The sequence below is a fragment of the Cardiocondyla obscurior genome, linkage group LG15 (assembly GCF_019399895.1).
Source record: "Cardiocondyla obscurior isolate alpha-2009 linkage group LG15, Cobs3.1, whole genome shotgun sequence".
NCBI lineage: Eukaryota > Metazoa > Arthropoda > Insecta > Hymenoptera > Formicidae > Cardiocondyla > Cardiocondyla obscurior.
In genome coordinates this window covers 1,679,313-1,702,120 of record NC_091878.1, presented here as the reverse complement: position 1 = coordinate 1,702,120, position 22,808 = coordinate 1,679,313, and the positions used below count along the sequence as shown (strand labels likewise).

General features: G+C 43.2%; 1 protein-coding gene and 3 non-coding genes across 5 annotated transcripts in view; all 4 read right to left on the bottom strand.

Moving 5' to 3' along the window:
• Positions 1-22,808, bottom strand: part of LOC139108341 (uncharacterized) — a 64,519-nt gene that overhangs the window by 40,645 nt on the left and 1,066 nt on the right. Inside the window, exons 2-3 of one of the 2 annotated variants that reach the window (XM_070666521.1) lie at positions 5,633-5,954; positions 5,476-5,519 (exon numbers count right to left, since the gene is read on the bottom strand). The gene's annotated coding sequence lies outside the window, so the exon portion shown is untranslated. Of the gene's footprint in view, positions 1-2,888; positions 3,490-5,475; positions 5,520-5,632; positions 5,955-22,808 lie in introns of those variants that run through there. The other variant, XM_070666522.1, reaches the window with a different exon arrangement.
• On the bottom strand, positions 13,244-13,316 carry Trnak-cuu (transfer RNA lysine (anticodon CUU)). Its single transcript has one exon. It is a non-coding gene; the product is annotated as a tRNA-Lys (tRNA).
• On the bottom strand, positions 14,761-14,832 carry Trnad-guc (transfer RNA aspartic acid (anticodon GUC)). Its single transcript has one exon. It is a non-coding gene; the product is annotated as a tRNA-Asp (tRNA).
• On the bottom strand, positions 15,183-15,264 carry Trnas-gcu (transfer RNA serine (anticodon GCU)). The gene has a single exon. It is a non-coding gene; the product is annotated as a tRNA-Ser (tRNA).

Below are 22,808 nucleotides of genomic sequence, written 5' to 3'. Positions count from 1 at the left end.
CGGATTAAATTCTAAAAGCCTTTAATTAGATACGTAAAAGAAAAAAGAAAAACATTTAGAGGAAAAGAAAAAAAAAAAAAAATAGAAACTTTTATTGACAAAGTAAACGTCGAGTCTTTGTAAGAACTTGTAAACGAATATATACTTTGAATAAAGTATTGAAATATTTTATAACTCGAGATCATCCGAGACTTAATTAATTTTAATTTTTGCTCAATTTTTTTTCAACGAGGTTTTCGGCTCGCGACTATTCGGAGACCGATATTTAAAAGGGCGCGAAATGTGACTGCGCACTCGGCCCTTCGTCGCAGTAGCACCGCACCGGGCACCGCACTGCGGTGCCGTAATTCATGCGTACTTCGCGATCTTAAAATGAAAGTCAAATAGCAAATAAATGGCGTTCATGTCGATCTTAAAACGAAAGTCAAATAACGAGCAACGGGCGATTAAACGGCTTACCCCTTACACCCCCTATCGATCGATCGGAACGGCGTTCCTGCGCCGAGAAAAAAAATCTCTATCATTACGTCGAAGACAAGGCATCGAAATGTTTCGCGCACTCGGATCGGATCATTAAGCTCGAAAATTACGGGCACACACCGCCCGTGGGCGTTGTCGAATTATGACGCTTCGAAGTTTGAGAAGCACCGCGGCACATACGTTCACCAATCGTGGGAACGAACCTTCGTTAGGGTTCGCCACACCGATCCTCAGGTCAGGGTCACTTAATTGTGTTAACTGCAATTCGGGACACACTCTCTCAGTCCCCGTATCAGTTATATTATGTTCCGAATATATCAAGATAAATTAATAAATATCTAAGTATCTTTTTCTAATAATTTCTTACATTTCTCTAACATTGCAATTTTTCTCTCTTTTTCTCTCGCTTTAAATTTTTATTTTAAATTAAAATAACACGACATTATAAAAGTTTTAAACGATTTTCGAGCATGTACTGAACCGTGTGCGTACGAAAGCTTTATTTATACGCGTTTGTTGCCTTTGACTATCTCTCCCGAGAATTTAATTATTATTATCGCGGATAGTTTCAAAACCCTGCGCGCACGGTATCGCCGATGAACGTCCAAGGATTAAATAACGAAATGGCTTGGTCAATACTGTTACTGTGGAAATTCCCCCCTCGAACTACGAGCATGACGAAGAGGCGATTCCAGCTTTCTAGCGGGCTATCTGATTACCGGAAGCGCGACGCGGTGGGAACGCGAGGCTTACGCACGGCGCGTATACCGCTACGCGCGTTTCCGCTGCGTGTGTTCGTCCCGGGATCTTAATTTCTATAGTCGTGAAAAAAGAAAAAAAAATCACGGGACGCGCACCGGAGCCTCTCCATTTCTGGCGCCTACGGATTCATTCATCGCGCATACGGCGCCCCATCTTATTATTCTCTCGTCGAGCACTTTTTCTTTACCGCGCGGGGTCACGAGCCACGTAATAGCGGCGAGGAGGAGCGTCTCTTTCTGCAGAAATTGCCAGGAGAAATTCGCGGAGAAATTGCGAGAAGATCTATACCGAAGCCCGGTGCGCCGACCTGCGAGGTACTTTAAATCCTATCGACGAAAGAAATCTCCTCGGTCGAATTACGGCCGATCGCGCGCCGTGCGAGCGAGACATGTTTTGCGGAGAAAGCGAACAAATAGTTGCAGATTAACGATAACGCCGATATAATACGCTATTACGTATTACACGTGTTATTGCTACGAATATAACGAGCGCGATATTTAGCAGAATATTTCGCAACAATAACAATAGAGAACTATTGTATTTGAGAATCAATTTCGTCATTATATGCTAATGATAATGGTACGTCGTGATTAAAATAAACAAGAGCGCGTTCTGAAAGTTTCAAATTTTAATGACCAAAACATTTCATTATTAAATAAAAACTAAATAAATAATTATAAAAGGAAAATGTAATAAATCAACATTATTCTATTACTTTCAAAATGTACTGAAACTTAAGTAATTGAAAATCTATAATCATAATGTGTACAATGCGTTATGTGTTGTATAAACTGCATGAGGTAATTTTACATTTCAAAATGGCAGGTGGCCTTGCAAAACTCGTGTCAATACAAGATTGACGTCAAAGATTATATTCAATATTCCTCGAATGTCAAATTAATTTTTTTTCTTTTTTTTACTTAATGAAATATTAATTCCCTTTATCACATTTTTATCGCGTATCAAATTTTCTATTGTTAGACTTTCTATTGCTAGACTTCTCCTTTTACAGTCCGTCACACATAACTTTTGATCATTAAATATTAATACGTATATTTATATATTCCATATCGCTGCTGTAACTTAATTCTTAATGAAATATTTATGAGCTTTACGTAACGTTTATTTTTCACTTATAAAGAACGCGCTGGTCTAGTTATTAATTCAGCGCAGTAAAATTTTAATAAACATTCTTAATCATGAAGAAGCAATTTTATAAATTTTCCGTGCGCGACGTATGACTCGAGAAGATACGAAAGTCTTAAGATAATAAAACGTTAAAACGAAAAACAACGGAAAATAAAATTAGTAATATAAAGAATCCAAGAGTGATAAAGGTACAAATAAAATTTCTAAATCCCCGCAATGAAATCCGATTCGACGCCCAAATATTCGAGCAATTCCAATCTCCAACACGCCGGATTACAGGGTGCTCGCAAAACGTCGCGCGAATATGTCATCGAATTCGAATCCGTGTGTCGTAACGCCGCTCGCGATATTCTAATATTGCAAAGCTCGTAAATCGCGGTTATTTGCGGTAGGAGCATCTCTCGCCGGAGAGTTACGTCCCGCGGTGCGTTACGCACACCCTCCGTCACGGTGCTACCCGTCTAAGCTATGTCAACCCTCGCGGCGCGGATTCCTACCTTTTTCTCCATCGAACGTCATCCCCCATCAGTTCGCTGCGCCAGCAGCGGACCGCCTTGAAAATTCACTATTTCCCTAACTATTCACAGGGGTAAATATTCGTGCTTGGAATCGATCCCGTACACCAATTTCTAATCGCGATCCACGCTTGCGGCGACGTAGCGAGCGGCGAGGAGAAACAAGCGGGACAAGCTACCTCCAAACACGACGGTAGCTCAACGGAGACTGAGCACTGCTGCCGCTGGCCACCGAGAGAGAATAGTAGGGGTCGTCAGGGCCGTAGGGAAAGGGTGCCGCGGTGGACGTGCGATACAACCCCGAAGGGATATCGATATCACAAGGGAATGTCCTGTCCGCGAATTACCGGATTTTTATAGAACACGCGGTGGAAGGGGAGCTAAATGTCCGCTCTCTGCATCGGGAGTCACGTGCGTCGAACGAGGTACAATTCGACGGGAAGTTCGCGCCGTTTGTGTTTTACCGTACAGACGGCATTTGGAAAACTTCCGGCGTGAGAATAGAACGGGGATAATCTATTGTGCTATTTCGAAATATTCGCCTACTCGGTTAATTGAATTTGTATTCTCGTACTGTTTTATTATCAAAAATAAAACGACTTCTCACTTGAGTTGAATCAATATTTTGTGCTTAACTGACTGATATACCAGTTGTTCCCGTTATTAATCCAGCGTTGTTCAATAGCGGCGTTAATCTATATAATTATTTTAGTCAATTTACTTCAAAGCGTCTCGGTACATATTCCGATTTATTGAATAAAGCTCGATGATTAAAAAGGACAAATTCAGGAGACCCCCACGCGACCACGCTAATAAATAGTTATTCATACGGTGAAACCTACGCCACCCCTTTCATACGACGTCCGCAACGATACATGCTACAAATCCTGCATCGCCCACGCAATTTCACGCGGTCACGTCATCGTCGTTTGTCCGCCCGTTCGTTCGAACGACGCGTGTGCGTAATCGCCGTCGGGTCCAAAAGGAAAAAAAAAAAAGAAAATAAAAAAAGGGCTGCGCCATAAAATCCGCACGCCCTTGTTCCTGCGCGCGATGTCACTCACTCGGGCGAAGGGATCATCCGGGGCTCTCCCTCTCGCGTTGCCCTTCTTCGAAGGGTGGCGTTTCCGCGCTCACTCTCGCTATGCACGCGATTAGCATACGCCCGACCGGCTCGCGTTGGCGATGCCTCGACGAAGCAGAAAATCGAGGCCCCAAGTGCCGGGCCGCGGTATAGAGCGAGTTATTCACGTGGCTTAAAAAACATTGTGCAAAAGAGCAAATGACGATGGCGTGAGATTCTCGAATTTATAAACGTCGCTCGCAAGGGCTGTTTCAAGGATCGCTTGCATCGCAATTGCAATACGCGCCAGATGTTAATTTCGCGTCAATGCCCACTTGATGTTCATTATTCATTTGTTTCGATCCGCTCGCGTATTCCCGGCGCTTTCCAATACGTGGCAACTGAAATTTATCTATCCTCGGTTTTAGATTACGAACCGAATTATCAGAGTATGCATTTCCAGCGCGCTAGGTGCATTATGATGAAAACGCAGTGCCCCAGGAATTCCCCGTTTCTGGCGCATTAATTAGATTCATTGTTATGCTACGGTGACTCGTAACAATTCAAACGAATTATCCGGCCGTTCAATACGAGCATAATGCATAATAGTTTCCGTGAAAATCAACTTGCTTTCGAAAGATTAGAAAAAAAAATAATAATAAAAAATATTTAAAAAAAATAGAGAACGTTATGTGAATTTCTTTTCTCTCTTAAATAAGAATCTTAATACAGCAGCAGATCCGTAGTTATTTCGGATGATTTATGAGCTACAACATATAATAATTCCATCGCGATGCATCTTCGTAATTAAATGTTCGTGTACTAGATTAATAAGACAATAATTGACACTCTGACGTAGCGAGAGAAATCACGGCAGATATGAATATCTTCGGGCCGCCTGTCTACCGGTCGTACCGGCAGCAAATAGAGATAAAGCGCATCTACCTCGGCAGCCCGTGCCCACCGTGCCATTCGTGAAATTGATCGTGATTGATCGACCTTTAATTTTTTATCTAATAACGAAGAGTGGCGCGACCGATAATGGACTCGGGCTAGTTAAAGCGCGGCGGCGCTTATCAAAGTTTCGCTAAAGCGATTACCTTCTCACCTGAAAACCCGTAATGTTATCGAGTTCCGTTAAAATTCACTTATACGGAGAAGTGAACTGTATAGGCCTTTATACGCGTCTGTATCTAAATTTGTCGCGTTTGAAAATTACATCTCGAGATGCCGAGCACCGACAGTTGCTTGCCACCTAAAATCGCGTTTAAGGGTCAGGTAACGAGAGTTTTAACGTTATCAATTATTAACGCCGGCATTATTCGATGTATTAATTATTGAAATATCGATCGATTTACTTTTATAACCTAAGTATAAGTATAAAAAGTGTGTACTTTGTAACAAAAATGATAATAAGAATTTTAGAACGACTAGAAGAAACCATGCGTTACTTTTCACGAAACCCCAATTATAAGCTACGAAAAAAAAAAGAATTATGCAACTCACCGATCTGCTTGAACTTCAGCGGAGTTGACGAGTTCTGCTGGTGACTGTAACATAAAAAATATTAATGTAGACGTGTCTGCATTAGTTAATAAAATTAATAAAAAAAGAAGTAAAAGTTTTTTTAATGAAGATTTTATTTAAAAAAATTTATGCTTACTTATAAGTTGCTCCGCCGAGGCAGGATGCCCGTCCCGGGCCTGCTCCTCCTCTCAGATGGGACGTGTCGAGCCATCCTTCCGCGCACAAGTCAATCGCGAACACCCCGACCGTGATTTGATCGCGAAAATTACTGAATGATCTCTTACGCGCGTTTCATGTTCGACACTCGCGTTTAGAAGGAAGTCGTATGTTAAAGAATTCCGCCCGAATATTCTACGAATTTCCCGGACCGACCGACGAACCGACTGCGGTTCGTATGATTCTCAATATCGGCGGTGAACGACACTTCGTTGACGATTGCGGGATGCGACTGCGTCGATCTGTAACAAAAAGAAACACAAAGTTTAATCGTAGTTGTCGTGCCGAAAGGGTTTTCGTTAAACGGAAGTGCGAATTACTTTTGGTACGGAGACACGTGCTTGCTGTGCCGTGCGTAGTACGTGTGTGCTCGCGCGACCGCTGGAGAAGGACAAAGCGAGAGTGGGAGTAGTGGGGGAATATACCTAGCGCGCGGCACGTAGGCTCGCTCTCGCTCTCACCCCCCTTGCCTCCCCATCCGCGCCTATCTATTTGTTACTCTCGTTCGATTTAAAATCGCCGACTTAACAGCCGACGTTGACGTTGCTTCACGCCAAGCGAGAGAGAACTACTTAGCGTCGGTTTTAAGCCGTAGAGAGGAATAATTATTTTTAAATAGAAAAACGATTTCGATACAAAAAGCATTGTATCATTATAAACGGAACTATGTCGGCCAAACTTCTATTAATCTACTTTGTGTTTATCAATGCGTGCGTAACGGTGAGTTCGTAACAATAGCGTTACGTGAGCCGGCGCGGCTATCTTTAATATCCGAGCAGTTTGAATTTTATTTCGCCACACGCGCTATTATTCAGCCCGCTTTCTCTGACGGCCTGCACTTGTCCGTATAAAATCCTACTTTTCGACATAAAAAAAAGAATTCCGCTGCCATCGAGCGACTTTTACGAGTGTCGTAAAGTTACGAGTGTAACGCGCCGGAGGGACGTGTGTTATGCGTGTGTGTATAGATTCGCGTTTGTATCCGCCAAGGAAACGGCTAGTCGAAATAAAAGAAAATCCAATAACATCAACTAACGAAAGCTCGCACTTGCTATGCATATTGGAAGACGACTCCCGTTTTATGCGGGGGGAGATAAACGTTCGGGAGAAAAAAAAGGAAAGAAAGAAAAAAATGCTCGCAGTCGTCCGAGAAATTCTATATCCCCAGAAAGCTTAGGCCTTTTACTGGCGATATGATACTTTTATGGAAAAAAAAAAAACACGCGTATCGCGTATCTCCTTTTACCTGACGGAGAAGAAGCGGCCAACGATATTTCCAGACTTAAACGTTACGCGCTTGAGAATCGGGCGTCCGTAAATCAAAACCAGCCGCGGAATTCGAGGCCTGTCGGCAGGTCGCGGCGGGTTCGGCCGGCCGAATGAGAGAGAGAATATCCGCGGACGTATCGTGAAATTGATATTTATCCTGGCCGACATCCAGGGCGGAAGCTGCGTCAGCTTTTCCGCGGATAATGCCGCGCGCAGCGCAATTATATCGTTCCGCAAGTCGCAGACAGTCGGGAACCCGATTTTTCCGCCCGGTCCTTTTCTTTTTTTTTCCTTTTTCAGCTCGCCAATCAGAATTACGCCGTATGCAAGTACGAGGTCGATGGGAAAATGGACTCGTTCGTTGAAAGGCAGAAATGTCCTAAGCGGCGGGATATACTCGCAATCGATCGATTACTTTTGCCGTTTGACGTACGGAGTATAACGTCGCGCGAAAAATAACAGGATAAAATACACGAAAAGCTTTTCAGCTATATACTAAACCTCAATTTTTCTTTTTTTTTTCTTTTTTCTTTTATTAAAGTGTTCTTAATGCACGAACTCTCTCATCGGTGTAACCTAATATTAAGTTTACTTGTAGCTTGATTTATTCTTAAAAATCGCGTCTTCGACGTAAAAGACTCATTTACCGCCAGATAATAAATATTTTAAAAGACGACGGGCAAAACAAGATCTAAGATCCCGAAACGCTGGTCGCCGAACGAAAATATTTTTCCTTGCCAGCGACGCGACGTTCCACTGCGCTATTATCGCTAAGGAATGCGGAATATTATCACGATTTATACGAGCGACTTTTCTTCTTCCCGGAGTCACGTTCGCTGGTGGCTATATTCCGGGGATTATCGGATGTCATCGGGAGTCGATATCGCCGCGTAAGCTTTACTTCCTTGTAGAGTACAACGCGGGTAATCCCGACGTGCTGCCGGACGCTATCGGTCGAGACTCGGCGATTTCTCCCGCGATAACGGAATAATCTGACCTAGGCGGATTTTCTTGAGGCAGAGAACTCTCGGAAAACCGGCGGACACGCGACGAATTGCGTTCCGCGACGAGATGCCGATAGCCGGTGATTTCGCCCCGATCGTGTAACCCCGATGGCCCCGAGAGCAAACCCAATTCCCCTCCCGATTTACGAACGATCTGTCGATCTCCGTTCGCGAAATTTAATTTCACGATGCAAATTCGCTCGCGAACAAAATCGCGTTAGCGTGCGACAGCACGACGTGTGCATTACGCTTTAAATAACGAGGAGTAATGCAAATTGTGCTCGTACGTGCATACCATTATGATAAATTATAGATATTTAAAATAGCCAGATACATAATTTTAAGATCGAGATTAATCTACGTATCAACGAAAAAGATAGACCCCCTCTTGCTAAGTAAAATTACGTATTTAGAAAATAAATTATCTTTTTCTTGTACATATCGTAAATTTGCATTGATAATTATTCGTTACTTTACAAAAAAGGGTTGATAAAAAGACCGATGACTACCGACAACTGTGAAAGATGCAGAAACCGGAAATAGCTGGTGTCGTTTAAAGCAGTTTGTCAACCGGGCACACCCACGACGAACGATTCTGCGACGAAGCTAAAAGGAAAGAAAAAGCGATTCCTCACGGGATACTCAGCGCGAAGAGATTTTAATGACGTCGTAATTCAGCAAGTTCCGCAATGCCACCCAAAATTCTCGGTTTCATATACCCGACCCCCAGGAAAAAAATTACACTGCAGAAAGTTTCAACATTTTTCGAGTTTCAGAAAAGAAAGATTTTTTTCTTTTTTTTTTTTAAATTGGAAACATTTTGTCTCTCAATAAAATAAAAGTACAATTTAATTTACACACGTGGATCTTTGACAATTCTCTAAACATTTCCTATAACAAACGCGCCATTTAACTTTATCGTATAAATTCTACAGTTATTACTCGCAAATATATTTTTAATAAAAAATAAAAAAAAAGAAGGAAACCTTAGTTTAACTTGGTCGATTATTTAATTTTCAAGTATTACTTTATTTTTATTACGTTGTACTTTGGTCCAACATGTACAGCAGTTACGAACCATTTCAAACGGAGCAGTAAACTTTGAACGACAACCAGCTTTCTGAATATTTTATCGCGAGACTGCCGGCGGGACGATAAAATATTAAGATCGACTTCCGATGTTTAGGACGAAGGTAGCAGCGACTGGAGCGGGATTTTTCGCAGAGAAAGAAAAATCAGTGTAATGGCAGGAGGGGCCCGTTTTATTCGTTTACATTGCGTGCATTATTTTTCTTTCTTTCTAAATTAAAAAAAAATAAAAAAAATACAAAAGCTATTGCCATTCAGCTCTATACATATCAAACGTATGCGTTGATTGATCACGTTAATTAGTTACGCAAACACCGGTCGATCGTTCGTGGTATTTTAAGCATACGCGAAGCACTTAGGGAGTTGTAACAACCGCGTCTTCGCTTCAGCAGAGCGAGCGCGAAAGAAAAAAGGAGACTAGTCGCCGGAGGGACAACACGTTGGGGGATGCACTTGGACGACGCGTCCGTCAACGAGAGGAGAGATGCAACGTCGGCGTAATAATCGCCCGTGGTCACTTTTCCTCGGTCGAAAGAGCCTCGTCGCGATACGACGACAACGACAGCGAATTTCACGGTCAATCGGGCCGCTTTCCTTCCGCAGCTCGCCCGGCGGTCTCTCCTCTCGATTTCGGGCGCACGTGTGAACGCGAGGACGACGTGCGCTCTCTGTGCCCGGAACAATGTACGATTCATTTCACGGCTCGTTAGCGAATATCGCCGCGCGCGTTCTTTCCGTCTCTCTCCCGTTGGCTCGGTCGCGCTTCGCCGAGCATGCCGGAAAAGGGAGAGCGCAAAAAAAAAATCTGCCGTCTCCTCGAGGTGCTTTCCGTGGCCTCGTGCACGTCGCACGCTCCGCTGCAAAGCGGGCTACATTTCGGGATCACGTCGCGTAAGACCGATTTACACACCCTACTGGTCGGGGGCTACGAGGTTTCGGCCGAGTAACCTGACTCGACGGGCTTCGAATGTGTCAATACGCGCGCGCTCGGCCACTCGGTCCTAGTACCCACGTGTGTGCATACACACGTCCTAAAGTCGTCTCAGCTGTCGTTAGTGTATGCAAACTGGACGTTACGAGATACCAAACGTGTACGCACTTTCTCTCCCTTCTGCAGCCCGAGAAATCCCCCGTGGCTACCACCCTACGTGAATTTTCCGTCTCGCTGGAGGCACCGTGGATACGCAAGGACATCAGGATGTTTGCCCATTATTCGCGATAGTGCCTTTTGACTATCTTAAATTACGTAATTAACTTAAACGAGATATCCCTGACGAATAAAAACCTACCGACACCGCGCCACGGGATTTTTTTTTCAACGGGTGTATACGAGAGACCAACCACATTTTATTCGATAGCTAAACGTATCTGTTCATTCATTAGAATACCTGGATAGAGGATTAACGAACTTTCCTAAGCTAAAATGCGCATCGATCACTCGCGATGAAGCTTCGCAAACAGGCGTGGCGACGGCAATTACCGGCTTCGTTTATCGCGAGACTGAAGTACGCGCCCATGGGAGGTGGGGTGGCTCCGTTGAACGGCAACGTCAAACGCGTCGTAAACGCGAGGGTGCGATGCGTCTTTGGGTGCGCCCGCATCCCCGCGTATTTATTCCGTCGAGATCTTTTGCGGCGTGCCGCCCCTCGTTCGCGCACGACGACCCTCGAATGCAGCATCAACTGTTCTCTTTTTTTTTTTTTTTTCCTTCCCTCGTGCCTTCTCTTTTCCGTTTTCGTATTTTTTTCCCCCTTTTTTTCGCTCTTTTTTTTTTAACCAACAGTTAGTCGCGCGTATCCCTTTTTTACTGCAGTCAATACCTCGCGAGGTGCATAGAAGGGTGTCAGCCGAAGGTGCAGGACGTGTTTAAACGCGCGCAGGTAATTCGCTATGAGCTGCACGACGAGTGGAACGCGCGTCGGCGGCCTACTGCATTTTCACGCGCGAATTCACGGCACGTCGATCGCGATTATTCAATCAATCCGGTCCCGATGGACGCGAATATTTCCGATGCAACAAATGTCGCCTAGCATAAATTGCACATTGCAATGCGCGTCGTCGCGCTATCATTATGTCAGTTTGTTCTGCGTTATACTCTATTGATTGACAAGAAATAAATAAATAAATTAAGTCCACTCCGTTCTCGTTATCGGCATATTCCATTCGATGAATAATTTTCAACGTTTAAACGGGAACAAACAATTAGTTTACAGCCTGCGAAGTAAAAGCATTCCGGAAAGCTTTGTAATCGAGACTTTTTTTTCCTCTCCTCCCCCGATATTTTATGAGGTGGCTCCCGGTCGTTGGATGTTGATGGCGAACTTTACGCTCTCGTTTATGCGACGCGAAAATCGCCAAGAGCATAAATCTCGTTTGATTAACGACAAGCGCTTAAGGGCCAGCGCCGGCGAGCTTTTGTAAGAGCTGCGGCATCCGGAAGATAGCGCGGATATGAGAAGCGATGAAATGACGTGCCCATTCATCGAAATCCGCGGATTTACAACGCGTCTTTTACGTCGAACAAACCGTGTGAAATCCTCGCGACGAAACAAGTATAATAACGTACAGGACACGGTGAGGCGGTTTCCCTCGTAAAAAGAATTTTTTTCTCACGTCCAAAAGCTCCAGAATAAAAAAAACGTTGCGTATTTTTGTCGTCAGCGCTATTTTAAAATAGGTTAAGACTTAAAAGTTTTAGTTGATTTATTTGCTTTATTCCCTCATTTCCATTTTTCACGTGAAAATTTATTTTATCCGCGAACAAAGGGATCCCGATGGTCCTATCAGTCAGTGCTATTTTTTATCTACCGTCGCGGCGACAAGGACGGAAACGAAATGTTCCCGGCAATGCGATTCGCGAGACACATTCGTGCTTCACGACAAGAACCATTGTCGCGAAAGGACTTCACTTTACCACGGAAAGCCGCTGTATTACTTGCGGCCAGAAGGAAAAGCAATCGTCGCTCCGCGTCTTTCCTTTTTTACCCCTCGCCACCTTTTGTCACATCCTCGACTGGTCAGCCCAGACGCGCTAGTCAATAAACGAAATCGTTTTCACCGGCGACTCGACTATCGAGCTAACGGTTCTCGGCGAAACTTGGTTCGGAAAGCTGCTTTCAGAATCGAATTCAATTTTTACCGCGAATGGATGCCTGCGGTTTATTTCATCTAAATAAAAAGTCGCAGAAGCAGAAAGAAGCGAAGAGGAAGAAAAAAAAAAATGTAAGATCCGCTTCGAGGTATCTCGAACTGCAACGTAAATAATATCGCTAAATGTAGCTAAGTGAAACGCTCGTATAGAGATATACTATATCTTTGAATATCGCAAGTTTCAAGTTGATGAGATTCTCCAAATGAGATTCTATGTCTCATCAATATAGGTGACACGCGCTTATCGATTTCCCATTACCGCAGCCGTACTAACAGCGTCGCTGCATCTGGTAACCCAATCGAACGATCCCCGGCTACGATTTATCTCTCTTTATCAAATGACATCCGTCCGAGACTTCCGTGAGAAACGACAATCGCGTGAAACTCTATCCGGTTGAATCGTAGATAAAAGAATCAATTCCACTCGGTGACATAGAGGAGCACTATACACCGTTAACGACGACCATCCCGCCGCTATATTGTTGCGCAAGACGTAAAATTGTTTGAACAACCCGTGTTTGCGATCCAACAACTTCCTCGAGCTCGGTTCGTTTGCTTACCCGATTTCACCGCGAAACTGCATGCGCGCTCGACTCTCTCGAGGTACAACTACACGCCACTCGATTCACGTGCGCGTATACTTTGTTTGACAAACAAAAGTTGAAAGTGGAGCTGGCGGAGGTAAATATTTTTTCCCGATACGCGGATAATATGTGCACGAATGGCCCGTTTGTTCATTTGCCGGCTGATGAAACGATCTTTTTATTTCGACAAGTGCCGCGGATGTAACTTGCATAGTAGCACGTCTCTTTGTCGATCTACCGAATGTAGAATTTGAAAAACAAGAACGTAGGTCGAGTGTTTGCGGTATGGTAATGGCTCATTTCGTCAAAGAGTTAATAGATAAAACCAACAGTCGTTGGCTAATTAGCTAATTTTAATTTAAAGAACAAACTGCTTTTGCGACTCTTTCATCTGGCAAAGTTTTTTTATAGATTAATACGTAAGCAAAAAAAATTCGCCCAACGTGGGGCTCGAACCCACGACCCTGAGATTAAGAGTCTCATGCTCTACCGACTGAGCTAGCCGGGCTGTTGCACGGAAGTAAAATCTTTCTCCAGATAGAATGAACACGCACGTTCTAAATTCAACTATAATACATAAATTGTGAATTTACAAATACCCGTATTGCATGTAATTACGTAATTTCTATAAATCCAATTGATCCTACTATTTACTTAATGAGGTCTCATTATCGGGCGTCCCTCTCATATTCAATTCTAATTAACCATCTTACTGGTCAGCGTGCGCATTCGCTCATTAGCCATATTATTAATATAAACAAATTATTATTAATTACGCACGTATATACATATAATTATGTATGTGACACATTACATTATTAATTTACATAATATAATAATAATTAATCCAGCTGCGCGCACAACAAGACGGAATTACTCTCGTAAAAGTCTCTGCGTTATAAATCTTATTTACAAACACGCCCTGACGTCTCAAAATTGCTTACTTAATTATAATAATCATAAAACAACGCGAAACTTTAAAGAAATAGAATACTACAATATAACCGGATAAAAGCAGTCCTTATCGCGCACGGTAAATTTCCCCTTATCGCGTGATATAAACGCGACGCGGGCATAAAAAGAAAGTCTAATGAGGCTGTAGGCGTGGACCGTAAGCGAAACTACCGCCAGACACTTTCCCCCTCCCCTAATAATTAATATTGCAAGTGTCGCAGAATTACCGATCGTAAAGTCGTACCTACTCAGCGTTCCCAAGACACCCGCATGTATACTCCGACGGATGCACGAGCGAGCGCGTAAATTGCGTCTAGCGCGCAAATCGGTATCCGGGCCTCGTTTTAAGCACTCCTAACTGTATTCAAACCCTTCCCGAAGGTGCTTTCTATCAGAACGCGCGAGATTACATTAAGATGCCGGGGATGTACGCGTGTGGCAATGAGAAAATCCACGAGGTAGCGACAAGCAGCATCGCCGCGGTACCGGCGTATTGTGTGCAGAATAATCGATCCGCGCGCAACGCCATAACTTCCCCCCCGCGCTGCCTTTTTGGCGCGGCCCGCTTTAGGGCTGCCCTTACGCCGTATATCTCACGGAGCTTTCTATCCTAGAGTTACCGTCGCCGGTGCGGGATAAACAGCGGATTCGAGCAGCCGCGCCACGCTGTAAACCGCTCTAAGCCACGGAGGCGTCCTCGCGTTATCGATTGTCGCTGAGTGCCGGGCGCGAGTTACGCGAATTCGAGCTCGGGCTTACCGGAGACGCATGCGTGCGAAGTAATTCTTTCTTTTTTAGTGAAATAACTGTTGATTACGTAAGTTTTCTGGAGATAATATCCAAGTTATAATAGCAGTAAAATCTGTTTTCCAATTTTGCCGGAAAAAGTTTTGAGAGCAATCGTCGTTTGTCGTAACTTTGCTAGTTAAAAAAAAAAAAAGAATATTAAAAAAAAATGCGAGACAGGTGTGAGGGGAAAAGGTGCAAAAATAAGAATTCTCCCCGACGGGGAATCGAACCCCGGTCTCCCGCGTGACAGGCGGGGATACTAACCACTATACTATCGAGGACTCCTCGAAAAAGATTTTCTTAGAAAACGGCTAAATGGGATCTATTACAATGCTATGAGAGCTAGAATCTAGATTGCAGCGAGATGTTTCTAATAAATGGAAAATTAAAGGCTCAATTATCCGAATAAATAATTGTATTAAAAGTATTAAAATATATAAAATATTTAAATAAATAAATGTCAAACACGGAGAACATAGATTACCAAAAAGAATATCAACTGCTGCAATTATTTAATTTTAGTGAATTAATTTAAAGAAATTCGAGAAAAAAGTTTCGTTAAAAAATTATAAATGCGTTATTGTTCATTGTTAATAAATAAAAAAAAAATTTCAATGTAAAAAAGATTCCCCGACGAGGATGGGATTCGAACCCACGCGTGCAGAGCACATTGGATTAGCAGTCCAACGCCTTAACCACTCGGCCACCTCGTCTTCACGTGCATTTTTGTTTTAATATACAGCAGACCATAATGCGTCCTAAATTGATCTATTATTTATTATTTTTTAAAGCGGTAAATCAACAGCTAATTTTGTTAAAATATCATTTTTAGATTCTCTACAGCGCATATTTATCATATTAAAAGTAGCAACTCTAATTAAATAAATAATAATTTATTGTATTAACGTTTAATTATACGCACAAAAAATAGCAGATTTATTATTCTCAATTATTAATGAAAATTAAATTATCCCTAGCAAGCCCTATATTAAATAAATCCGCAATGTTAAAAATACTCAATATGGACTCGGATTTCATCATCACACGGATTAGAGCGTTTATTTAAAGTATGATTGAGAAAAAAAAAGAAGAAAAAAAAAACACCATAAATGAGGGAGCCTTCAATAGCTCCTTTCTCAACGCGCATAACGATAAATTGAAAAAAACGACTGTGTAATGTAACCTTGGTAATAAATTTTGTAGTTGCGATTACCGCCCTTGGGCACTGAAACTTTTATTATAAAAGTTTTAGCCGATTTGATAGCCGAAAAACGGTCCCAATTATTATATTTATGTGGGTGCCGAAATAAAATTGCCACCTCCGTAACGATAAATTCATAATTACGTCGTACCCTAAATACACTCCGGCAGGTCCTTTTTTAATCAAAAGAGCTTATAAAAACAATTTATGACGTCGAAATTACTTTTTCATGAGGTATATTGAGTATAAGTTACGAACAGTGTCGTTTATTAAGTTCGAAGTTTTTTCTTCATATTACGGGCATAAATTATTTTCAAGTATCTGGCGAATGTAAAATTCTTTCCTCGATATGACGTAAAATAAATCGATAAAATGTCGTAAAGAATACAAAATATCCCGAACGTTTAATTAATATATCGTAAAGTTTCAAGCAGGCGCGATTAAATAAAAGATTTAAAATAAGATTCTTTTTTTTTTTTTAAATTAAAGTAAATGACGTGTAAATATAGGTATGATCGTTAACGTGTAACGACACGATTCAGTCGTATGATTCACGCACGTGGGTATCGGTTATCGAGTTTCGACGAGGCATTTCGTGATTGTATTCGACGAAGACGCAATCAGTCGCACGCGCGTGAGGATGAAAGCAGAGAAGAGACTACCGTTTTCAGTCAATTAATGCCGGTATAATCGTCTTGTCTGCGGAACTGACGAGGGTACGTGGTTTAACGTAGTAATCGCATCAGTGTCGGTGCATTCATCATCGGATTGAATTGTGATTAGTTCGAGTTGATAAACCAATTATATCATTCGTCATCACTGCCCGCGACACGAAATGAATTGGCGATACGAAACAAATTCGAGGCTCCCGATCGGTAAACGCAAAGCACAAATCTCAAGTTTACTCGCCTGTATTAAATGTTTATTAATAGTCTTCGTTAATTACGGTTCAAGAAGTAGAATTTATATGCATAAAAGAAAAAAATTATTAAAAGCGAAATAAAAATTCCCCTCATTTTTCTTACAACAGTTTGATCGGCACGCCGATAAATTGACGAAAAGAAGATAACCGATTACCAAGAACGATTGCGCGAAATTGCCGATCGAAAGTGGTAGTTTCGCTCGTTTCACAGTACGCCCGTACCCTGCATTTTCCAACGCGCCCTGTGTAATTATCGAGACGCGTTTGCAATGATCCTCGTTAAACGGCACTTCCCTTGCCCTCGCGTCTTCTCGCGCGTCGCGATAACGCATCGGGGTGCATTATTCATGCACGATATCGCGTGCACGCCGCAACGTGGAATTAGAGAAACGCACCTGCTCTCATCCGGATGGGCGTCCCGCGGGTAATATCTGTCCCAGCTGTCGTTTCGCGGCTTCTATTAATCGCGACGTTCCCCGTGTCGGCTGCCGCGGAATTCCACCCCGGTCGGATGCCTGCGATCACCGCAGAATATCGAATCGAATTCCGCAGGTGCGAACAAGGACGCGGAGCGACGTACGTTGATTCGCGACATTCAATTCGACGATGCACTTTTGACCCGGCGCCCCACGGCGGACGTTGATACATTATTCATTCAGCGTTATCAACTTTGTAGGAGATTTTATTTATCATAAAATTACGGTGTATTAAAACGGCTTCGGAATGAAACGTAGCTGCTGAAGCTATTCCGTTGGATATGTATTACGACGTCACGGTTCCTTTAAGTGAGACCGTTGGGTTCTAATACAAGACGCGCGAAACGGGGATCTAAATTGAGCGACATTAGCCCGCCGATCGATTCAAATTAGTGAGCGTGTATTTCAAGAGGCGCCGCTTAAAATGACAGCTGTTCCTTCGCTGTAACAATCGAATCGTTCAAGTGGATACTTAATGAATATCCGAGAACGTTGTACAGTCAATAAATCTAAGTTTCAACGAGGCGGTTTATTTTTACTTGCCCCCTTCGCGGGAGATTAATCGACGTCGATTAAATGACTTGCGTTCGAATTAACGTGTTAATCGGTTCGGTAATCGATTTGACATTTTTTTTTTTTATTATTATTCTTCGCGTAAAGTTAATGAATTTTCTACAAATTAAAAATCCAAACGATGACAGATAATTAACGAATAATAAAAGTGTAATGCATAAGACTAGAAAAATGGTCCCGAATTTAATAGATATATCCACAACTTTTAAAATCAAGTGTCAGCAAAAATGAAACGTTACGTGTCGCCGTATGTCGTACGTTGTTACGCAGTGAAATTTCTTTTTTCTTTTTTTTTTTTAAGTACCGAGCATCGAGGCATACCCTCGTGCATTGTAAAAGCATGATTAATGTAGCAACACGTGCCGCATTTTGCGCGCGCTCGATCCTCGCCTGTCTCCTCCTCGCTTTAATTCGAACGCGATGGTATCGCAATAATTGCTCGGCGCTCGAATAAACAGATCCGCGCTAGCTCCTTGTAAGGCATGGGGGGCTTCACCGAGCCCGTGTACGTAAATGCGCGCGCGAGTGCATCGCGATATCTGCCGTTCAATCAAACTCCTCGGCGGGATTGGTCCATCGGCGCGAAAAACCGGCCGCGAGACACGTCGGACGTGTCTCGTTTCGAAATTGCGTAATTGAAATCGCGCGAGGCGATGGCTGATAAATTTTTCACGGGCGCCATTCATTTCTCGCGGAGGCGGCACCGTCTCTCGCGTCGTAATCGAAAACTCGGACATTGTACGCGGTCTCGTTGGAAGTCTCGCGCGGCATTCGCAACATACGTCGGAAGAAATCTTCGGACCTTCGTTGCTTATCTTATCGTAACAAAACGCGCAAATAACTCCGCGAATTATACGTATAGTTGCGCGTTATAGTCTACAAGACGATGCTCGTAATATAAATAAGTAACCGGACACACTTTAATTGCAAAATTTTTTAACTACAATGATATTTTATAGAAGTAACATTGTTTTAAAATTATTTTAAATTTTATCTGATAATTTTATCGGAATGAGTTGCAGTCGGCATTTCACGTAAACTTCACGATGCGCCTGTCACAATTTCAGCCGATTTCTCTATATGCACGAGGCGTCTCGACTCGCGCGCGCATTGTACTTTCCCAATAATAATGCATATAGTTCAACTATTTCACACTGGAAATCGCGGACTGTCTGTGTTATCGAGCCCATTTGTGTCGCCGGCGTGAGAATTATTTCCACGCGCGCACGGTGAATGCATGTCCATGGAAATTCGCCCATTCCCACGGAGATATAAATTCTATAGTAACGTAAAGAGCGACTGCGATCGGATGACTCAGAATTTACATCGCGGAGTGCCGGCGTTAGAGCGATCTACGGCGCGAATGTCTCGTCAGGGATTCGATTTCGTCGCGCTTCTCCCCATCGAGGAGTTTCTGTGCAAATTTCGATAAGTAACGTAACACCAGGTTCTGATTACTGAAATTCACGCGATTATGTTGAAAAATAATTAAAGAGGTTCAATTAACTTTGCGATTTTACGTTAAAAATCTCATAAAAATAATATCAAATAAATAATTAATGTAATAAAAAATTGTTTTTTAATCAAACAGAGTCTACTTGACGAACGTGTTCGCTGTACATACGCGAGATTATGCAATTTCCAATAATAGAGATAGCTTCTCCATTTCCTCAAGCCAAGTTCCATTCTTAGCTCGCAAACAATACCCGACTTTTCCGCAGTTTAGCAATTCTTAGGCGGATCTAATTGAGGATTCGTGTGGGATGTTGGCGATGGCGATCGCCTCCTCTTCGAGTCTGCCTCCTCCGTTATCACCGTGGGGTGAACAATACGCGATTACTTCTCCGGTCGCATTACCATACGATCGTTAATGTTAATGAACGCCGCTATTACGCTGACGCTAATTGCGCACTATCGTGACCGTGTTTGGGATTGATGCGGGGGGGTAGGGGGAGGGGTAAATCAACGTGAACGAGACATTAGTGTCTCGCGGCGCGGCTGAAACGATCGCGTTTTATTCCGCTAATTAGCAAGCGAGCGGTGCTGAAATCGATCTACGACGGTAATTCCCGAGGTTTAATATCGATAGTCCAGTATTATAAATCTGTATCTCTCAGTGAAAGATATATGCATATCGTTTTCGCAATCGTCAAGCTATCTATAAATCCAATGCCTAATACTTTAATCATCTCGAAGCGTAATTATCGCTCGCGTCCCGAAAGATCGCTATCTACAACGCGATTAATTGCACGTTATTGTTAAAAATCGCGCTTTACGATTGACGAAAGTAGGACGTCGTCTCACGGTACAGCCTGTCAATTTTAAGACCGCGAAATCGTCGAGTTCGAAGCACCTTCGTACCAATGTTCTCCGCGGAAAAGAAAAAAAAAAAATAAAAATAAGCCACGGAAATTCTAACGCCTAGACCACCTGCGCCCACGACGTATACGGAAAAGATGGGCGTATTGTCACGATAAAGACCACTTTCGCTTCTAGGTCGAGGCGACGAGGGGCACGTAGGCATCGGCGAATTGGCGAATGCACTATCGAGACGTTCAAGTTTCGCACGTTGTGAGATCGTTGGCGCCAACGCCGATCAGTGTCTCAGCTGAATAAGGTCAACCGCGGTATTACGCCTTGATTAATGCCCGGCCAATATGGAGGAATGCGATACTAGATCGGCCTGATCAATATCGATGCATAATGAACGCCACGACGAGTTAGTTTATTCACCGAAGGTGTTTCAAATATATAAATTGTACAATTAATATGCGAGAAAGCATATTTGTGATAATAATAATAAATTAATAAAAAATACTTTTAAAAGTTCGGCCTCTTGCCAGGAATTAAAAAAAATTAAAGAATAAATTCAGAGATTTAAGCGTGAGTGTCGGTCATCAATTAGGAAGGTATCAAAATTCAGGCTTTATTGCCATTTTCATTCTGGTACAAAAGAGATCACCGTAAAATCCGTCAATCGTTATTTATATATTTATATGCACCTATATATGTATATTTAAAATGTTACGTTTACGGTCCGTTGTCAGTTACAAAATACGCCCGCGTAACGTCGTAAATTACGCGGTTCTCGTACATGTTAGTAGCGTCACATAAATTACATCGTTAAACGAGCGCAAAAGAGGACTCGGGCGCACAACGGAGTGATTAACAGCGGGAGAGAGGGGATTTGAACACTCAAAATACGAGAATGGCGAAACGCTCGCGTGACAAAGTAAGCGCCGTAACCGTGGACCTTGGTGCTCGCCGTGGCGCCTAAAAGCAGATTAAGTCTCCGAAAGTGCACTTACATAAGTTCTCACTTGCAAGCCGGTGGAAACGGGAGCCGCGCGAACTCGCAGCGGGATACGCGTTGCGCAGCGGTGACGAAAGTAACAGAATTTCGATTGCGCGCGTACGTAAATTAAAATTCGCGACCGGCGGCTTAATCTTGATCGATCGGGGCTCTCAATGTGCGCGCATGAAGGGGTTAAAAGCGAGATATCAAGTTCATAAATATAATTAAAAAAAATAATAATAATAAAAAAAAGAAGAGTGAGAGGAAACCAAGAAAGACGCTCTCTCCTCCTTTCTCTCAATCCCATTTTTATAATTTTTTATAATTTTTTATATTGTTTTTTTTATCGCGAGGTACTTTTTCCGTGGTTGTTTATGTATGTCGCGCTATAAAAATACACAAGAAGGAACGGGATGAGCCTCGATATGACGGATTAACCCTTAATTTGCGGTGTCAACTCGCTCGGTACGTGTCACACATGCGAATGACTCGCGAGAGTGGAAGCTCGGTAAACATAAGAAGATAAATTGAGAAGCGCGTAAAAAAGTACGTCTCGAATGGAAGCGGACGTTGCGCCGTATCATAAATTAGGTGAATGATAATGGCGGGTAAGCCGGTTTTCTCGGCTACAAGTTCTAAGCGTATTTTCATACGAGCGAGCATCGTCTTAAATGCTAAACTCTGTGTATAAAGCGAGCTTAAATAAATTACGAATCTGATTTGCCTCCCCGCTTTGTATTACACGCGAAAGACGTTAAAAGATAAACGAGATAAATAGCGATTTTCTTTGAAATTACGGTTCTAAAAAGTAAAACGGTTTTCCTAGACATTCTCGCGAGGAATTCTCGTTAAAGATTTCCGGTTTATCATCCCAACGGACTTATGATATATTCCGTGTCGTAGCTGCCGAGTTAGACGGCTGTTATTACTTATGCTATTTTACGGCGGCAATAACGCGCGAAAATGTGCATCCGAAGGATGCCAAACTAAAAATAAAACCGAATCGTTCTGAAATCCGGCTCCGCGGATTGCGCTCTGGGTCTCTGGAGTTTATTCACCGGTTTTAATAGCGTATCGACGATTCGTCTCGCATAACGCGCACGTTTGCCTGATTATCTGCGAGGGTAAACTCCCGATTGCGCGTATCGATTTTTCGTGCGGCCACCGCGAAAGCTATTTCGACACTTCCCGCTTTTTTCCCCCCGGTGCAAATTACGCGAGAAACGAGGCACGCGCAGTTTACGTCGCGGCAAAGTTTTTAAACTTTTTACTTTTAATTTTTTTTCTTTTCTTTTCTCCTCCGGCTCGTGCGCCGACGATATCCCGATTCGTGTCGGTGGGTCATCGGCCAGCCGTAAAATCGCGGACGTTGGCGGTAAATCCGTAAATCCGCTGGCTCGTTTCGCGTCATTATCGCCGGTATAATTAGCCGTAACGACGGCACCGCGCGCGATCTTCGACAGAAATATGCGAACGTTTGTTTGCGATCTTACCGGGCCGGAGGTGGACGCGCGAAACGTTCGCTAATTGCGGCAATCCCGCGAAATGAGGATGCGCCGTTGAAAGAGCCTTGATCCCAACGAAATCAATAGCGCGCGCACGGGGCGTTATTACCGTCGTAAAATCGCGCGAGTGATCGCCGTTGCCAGAGGCGCTCTTTTCGGTAAAACGTCCGCCAACGGTTTTGACAACGGCGAGCGCCGGTCGACCGACGGTTTCCCGCGGCGATCTCGTTCTAATGAAAGTCGCATAAATTCCACGACGAAAGGATTATCCGTAGAGAGGGAGGG